This window comes from Monopterus albus, unplaced genomic scaffold (assembly GCF_001952655.1).
Source record: "Monopterus albus unplaced genomic scaffold, M_albus_1.0 scaffold95.1, whole genome shotgun sequence".
Classification (NCBI taxonomy): domain Eukaryota; kingdom Metazoa; phylum Chordata; class Actinopteri; order Synbranchiformes; family Synbranchidae; genus Monopterus; species Monopterus albus.
The window spans coordinates 164,418-170,589 of NW_018127975.1; the positions used below are offsets into that span (position 1 = coordinate 164,418).

Genomic DNA, 6,172 nt, shown 5'->3' on the forward strand with positions numbered 1-6,172 from the left:
AGTGCTAGAGAATTTGATTTGGATTACTTGACAAGGGCCAATAAAAAAGAAGTGGTCAGAATGATGAATCGATTTCTTTTGGTTACTTTAATGAAAATAATTTCACTTATAAACCACAAAATGTTTGTAGAAGGTCAAATCTATCTGTGTTTATTGTAATTAGCTACTGTATTTGTATTTATCAGATCTTGTTTTGAAATCACCTACTTGAGGAGTTGCTACATCCCAAGTACAGGCCCCCCATTATTCAAACACTTTTTTTGAATGTCTGCTGCATGAATGAAATGCGCTATACATTGTGCTGTGTGAACGTTCTTTGCTTAGCCCACTATTTCAGAAAGTAATAGTATATTACTTTTTATGAAAATATTTATTTCACCATACATTAAGAACATTCTCAACATGTTTTTATGGCATAAAAGTCTGGCCCTATATTGTACATTTCTTTTCATTCTTCTGCAATAATAACTAATTAGATTGTCCAGCAGTCCCAGTTTGATTTGTCACTTCTAAACTTTCACAACAAGTTAATCTATCAACAAATAATCAATTTAAAGAAAAACACAATCTAATCCATTTTTGTAACTCATAAGACCACATAGCATGTCAATGTTCCAGTTACTTCAAAATTGTATTGTGCAATAAATGTCTGGTGGTGACACCTGTCTCCATAGAGGTTCCTGCACAGACATCTTCCAAGGTTACCTGTTCATTAAAGGTGCATAAAACAAATATTATTTTGACTGTGTGACAAGACCATTACATATTATGTTATAGGCTATTCATTAAATGCAGAATGACTAGTCCAAATTCAACATAAACCACTACTATGTATATTATGCACAGTGGCGGTTTTTGGCATGGGCGAACCGGGCAGCCGCCCGGGGCGGCATTTTTTCATGACACGTGGGGGGTTCACCAGCACTTGGGAAGAAAATAATCTGCGCTGCTAATCGGTTTTCCATTATCTATCATATGTGGCGCCCCTGCTTGATGAGAAGATGCCGTGCACAGAAGTTGTGTGAGAGGTGGAAAGGGGAGGGGACGGGGCGGGGGCGCAGGAGGAGAGTTCACCTCTCCCAAATGGAGCGGACGAAGGGGCGGGGGTGGAATCCACTTAGTAGGCTAAACTAAGTCAGTGACACCTTGACTTTCTTCCAAATACCGCACATTTCATTTATAATATTATAAACACAGACCTATAATGTGGGTCTCGCCCGGGGAGTAATTCAATGTAGAACCGCCACTGATTATGCAACATGCTTAACATACTTGGCATTGATTTTATTTCATGTCATATATCGATACATTGCATTTTAAGAGTAGTCCAACTAATCATATGCATTGATGCACAGAGTTCTAATTTACTTTTCACCATCCGAGCCTGGTTATGACCTAAACTAACGTAGCCCTTGTCACATACCTCAGTCAATTCCCTTCTTTTGTTTCGTGCGCAATACATGGATTACTGCGGCGGGGTGGAGCGCACCAGCTACAACTTGTATGACGTGTGCACCATGGTGTACGAACTCTGACCACTGCGCTTCAGCTTGCATTTTGCTTTGACATTCTGGATTAGAACTTTATTCTTCCATTATTATCAATCTTAAGCAATCCGCTGCCCTATACAGGAGCTTGTTAGACCTTGAACATGTGATTTTACTGGGGCACAGCAGATCAATACGTGTCCCAGTAAAAGGGGTCTAACGGCGCCTATGGCTAATTAGTTTATTAATCACCTTAATAAATCGTTAGGGGCAACAGGTCTTCAAGGATATTTGTATTTAAGAGCTACAGCTGCACTCACCAGTAGATGCCGCCAGTTTACTGTCTGCCTGGTCTATGACAGTCACATGCGAACACATGTTGAGAAAGAGACCGACTGAGGGAGGGACAGAGGGAGCCTGTGGAAAGGACCAACTTGGGAAGTTTTGTCATACACTGAGGGTAGAAGAGGGACAGCGGAGAGAGAGTAGAGAGTAAGATAAAGTGAGTGGTAAGTCATTTGCTCATTTCCCTTACTATTCAAATGAGATGTATTAAATATCAACTCTCATTTCTGACTTCTCAGCTGCTCCTTCTCTACTCTTTAATTTTCGCCTTTAATTGCATATTCTAGCTCGAACACAGATGTCAGTGACCTTATTTTAGAACTTTAACTTTGATAAATAGGGAGCTTTTGTGGACCGAGTTTGTCTAATTAGAGGGGATAAACTATATCCAGGTTCCATAAATCTTGTATAAATTGGTGAATGGATGTTGCACTTGGTTTCCTTAAGGATTAATCAAATTCAAGCTGTTCACAAGTAGCGTGATGTTCTCATAAAGATTTTAATTCTGGCCAGCGTGTTTTATAGCTTGTAGGTTGGTGTCTGTACAGTCGTTTGCTTTATCGGTATGCACAATGTGTTGATGTGTGAGAAAGAAGCTTTCCGATTGGCTGTAGAATGTTTTTTTGGACCTCGATGAGAGACAGAAATACACTTGTGGAGAGAAACAACAATTCAGAATACCAACCATTCCTCAAAATATTCCCTCCCATCATGTTTTCTTTCTTTCTTTCTTTTCCTCTGGAGGGGTTACAGGAACATAAGGCCTCACTGACTTCTCACAGCCATGGCTGGCTGGCAAAATGCAGAGGACTGCCATACAACGTAGCCTTATGTTCGGTTAGCAGAGGTCTTAGATTCTCCCGGATGAAGCTGCCCCATATTACATGTTGCACATTAAAAATTCATCCCAGTTTTAATGAAGGCAGTAAGACTGTTTTAAAAGAAAATCTATTCTAAAGATTGCCCTTGTATTCTTGTGCCCATTGGGTTGTCTTGTGGTGTGTTAGTCTTGTTGTTGCATCAGTGGGATTTGAAAGCAGAGAAGAATTCTCAGCTGTCTAAAATAATTAATGGTAATGACAGGTTTTGGCATCACTACCCTCCATTTTGAGCTGATTCTCTACAGTCATGCATAGAGAGATATATTGTCAAACAATGGGAAATCTTATTTTATATACACTGACAGAAACCACAATAGACCAGAATGCATTATAGATACAAACCATTTGAAAAAGAAGCATCATTTTGGCTTTTTCCCAGCTACAAAAGTTCTGTATATAACAAATGTGCTTTAGACATACCAAAATATTAAAGTTTATACCCTTCCTTTAGGAGCTGCTATAGCCCTATTCCAGATCCCTCAGTGTCTGCCTGTACAACATTACAACAATTTAAAACTATCCGAGGGCACATTTTTACTTTAGAAATGAACTCAACTGAGCTATATTTATATAACCTGATGACTACTGTACATGAAATCTCCTGCTCTTCCTGGCTCACATTGACAGTCAGGCTGCCTTGACACATTCCAGGATGTGCAGAGAGACAGTAAAGACAAGGAGGCAGCTTCCTTTTCCCATGTCCTCCCACATATCAGTTCCACCATGGCTGAACTGATGAACTGATTGCTCTGGACAGTTGGCATTTGCCTGCTGTTTACACTTAGCCCACTAACATTGGCCAAGACAGAGCTGCTGTGGATACACTGAGTTTTCAACCTCTGTTTTCCTCGCTGTGTCATAGTGCATGTGGCATCTATAACAGTTTTGATGGAAGCAATGAAATATGTTTAACAGAGGAGGCATTGAATGTTTTCTTTAATTGTCCTGGTTGGTGTTGTTTGTCCAACTATAGCTTGGTGGTCGAGTTTTGTGCTTCTCTACAGTAGGTGTGTCAACTCTCTGGGTAATTGCCCTGAACACTGGCTCTACTGAAGGTGGCGGCTATAACAAGGCTGCACTGTACTGCTGCCTGCAGCTGTGTGTGTATGTGTGTGTGCATGCATGCACTGCTCTGCTTTACATTCATTCACCCAATTTTCCCTCAGTGCTAAGTTGCTTCGGTACATTTTTGCCACATCCTCTCACCTTTTTCCCCTCAGTATAAAGCAACAACAAACAACAAAACAAACTGAGTAGAGCCTTATGTAATATCTCTAAAGTGTTAAATGACTGTATATTGTACCATGATACAAACTGAAGTGAAGGATATGATTTTATGCATTAGTAAAAACAAAACACTTAGACTGAATACAATGAAATACAGGCTGCCCAAGTACAACCTTAATGCAACAAATGTGAGTACACCTGTGACCACTGCAACAAAAAAGTGATTGCATTTGAGCTTTCTCAGTATTGACCTGGGTTGTGTCTAATGCAGCATAGTTCCACATGGATAACGAAATGCCTGAACAAGCAGAAAAACAGATTGTGAGAGTTCATAAAGATGAGAGGGTACAAGAGCACCAGCAGGCTACTGAACATAAACTGAAACAGTTGCAGTAGTGGTTAGGAGGTGTAGAGCCATAGTACCAATAACATAAGCAGCAGTGGCCATCATCACAAAATGATGACACACACAATTCGTAATTAGTTCAACCATGCATTATAAAACAGACGGATAAATGCTTCTGACTTGGCACATGGATTATCTGTGGATTTCACTTCCTGGATCAGACAGAACAAAAGATATTGAATGAAGTCAGCCTTTATGTACAGCATCCATTTCTCACAAAATTGCAAGGAAAACCTTGGCAGTGGACATGAAAAGAAGTGTAATGATATTGGCAGCACAATCTTTTGTCAGATGAAACCAAAATAGGTTTGTCTGGATCAGATGGGATTCAGAGTGTTTGGCGTGGACCTGTCCTGGACTGTCACAGTGACCTTGAAAGATATGGGGCTGTATTAATGCATTAATGGTGTAGGGGAGATGACATCTGTAGTTGGTACTGTAGGGCAAGTTTGCATGAAAAGAAGACCACTTGTCTCAAAAACATGCCATTAGAAGAATTTTCCAACATGACAATGATCGAAACAGTTTTGCTGTATTTTACACCTGCAGTTTTCACTCCATTTTCTTGCAGCCCACTTTCTTCAGTCATACCATATGTAGGGTATTTATTTAGTTTCTGATTTACTCCTGCCCAATCAGAAGGTGTTGCATGAAAAAAAAAAGAAAATTATATATAGTATCTGAAGAAAATCAGGATTCAGGTAACGTATGATGAGATGGATGCCCGGCTTTAGATTTTATTCAGCACATGTGCAGCAAAAGGTGGATTAAACACAATGTGAAATGAAGAAAATGATAAGATATAGTTGTCCTGTGATAAATCTTGGAATGATGCAACACTGCAGACAATTAATTATAGGCACACTATATGGCGCCGGATATGAGCAAATATAAAGTAGGATAAGGCCAATACTGAATACAGTATATACAAGGTGTATACATTATATACAGGGACAAAGGCACAGGTAATGGCCACATGCAGCAGTAGTTGAGAGTAAGGTAAAGTGTGCAGTGGGGTGTTTAAATAGAACAGTAAATCAATTGCTGGACCACTATTAGAGAAAGAGAAATTCAATTTTAATGGTTCTAGTGGGTTAGGTAACTAGAGCAGAAAACAGCAAGAGGAAATAATAAAGTTATTACATATTATGATGTTACAGGAATCAGCAATCTACACATTTTTTTTATTTATGTAAAATATTAGAGTAAAAATACATCTAAAAATAATGAGGTCTTGAGTCCTACATGCAGCTTTTTCAACAAATGAATAACATCACACATTCCTTGAAAAAAAAAGTCATATTTTTTAAATGTAAATGAGACACATTATTTCCATGGATGCAAATAAAGCAATCCCTTTAAACAAAGCTAATGGTTAACACTTGTGGGAGAAGGCCTCAGATCAGTTAAATAAGTAAAATATCAGTACCACACTATCAATTCATTGTGATACAGTCTGCATTAAAATTTTTACTTAAGTCATAGTACATATATAATGAGCAGAACTGTGTCAAAAGTAAATGTAGAATGACCCCATTCAGGGTGCTCAGAATGAATATGGATGATTATTGTAATCGATACACTGACAATAGCAGTAGAGCTGTAATTATTGTTGGTTTGTTGAATATAAATCTACAGCTAGCAGTCGGTTAGCTTAGCTTAGCATACAACTTAGAAACAGAGAGAAACAGCTAAATTTGCCTATCAACACCTCTGAATCTCAAACAAACAGCCAAAGGGTTAAAAAAACAAACAATTTTGGCTACTGGGGTGTATGAGGGTCTATTCCAATGCATCTGTGAAATGTGCTTTGCAGGAAGCATTTG

At 38.9% G+C, this 6,172-nt stretch overlaps 1 protein-coding gene across 2 annotated transcripts in view; it reads left to right on the forward strand.

The window, feature by feature from the left end:
* The first annotated feature begins 1,914 nt into the window (after positions 1-1,914).
* Positions 1,915-6,172, forward strand: part of tspan4a (tetraspanin 4a) — a 120,247-nt gene continuing 115,989 nt past the window's right edge. The window contains exon 1 of one of the 2 annotated variants that reach the window (XM_020608806.1): positions 1,915-1,996. The gene's annotated coding sequence lies outside the window, so the exon portion shown is untranslated. The remainder of the gene's footprint in view (positions 1,997-6,172) is intronic. The other variant, XM_020608807.1, reaches the window with a different exon arrangement.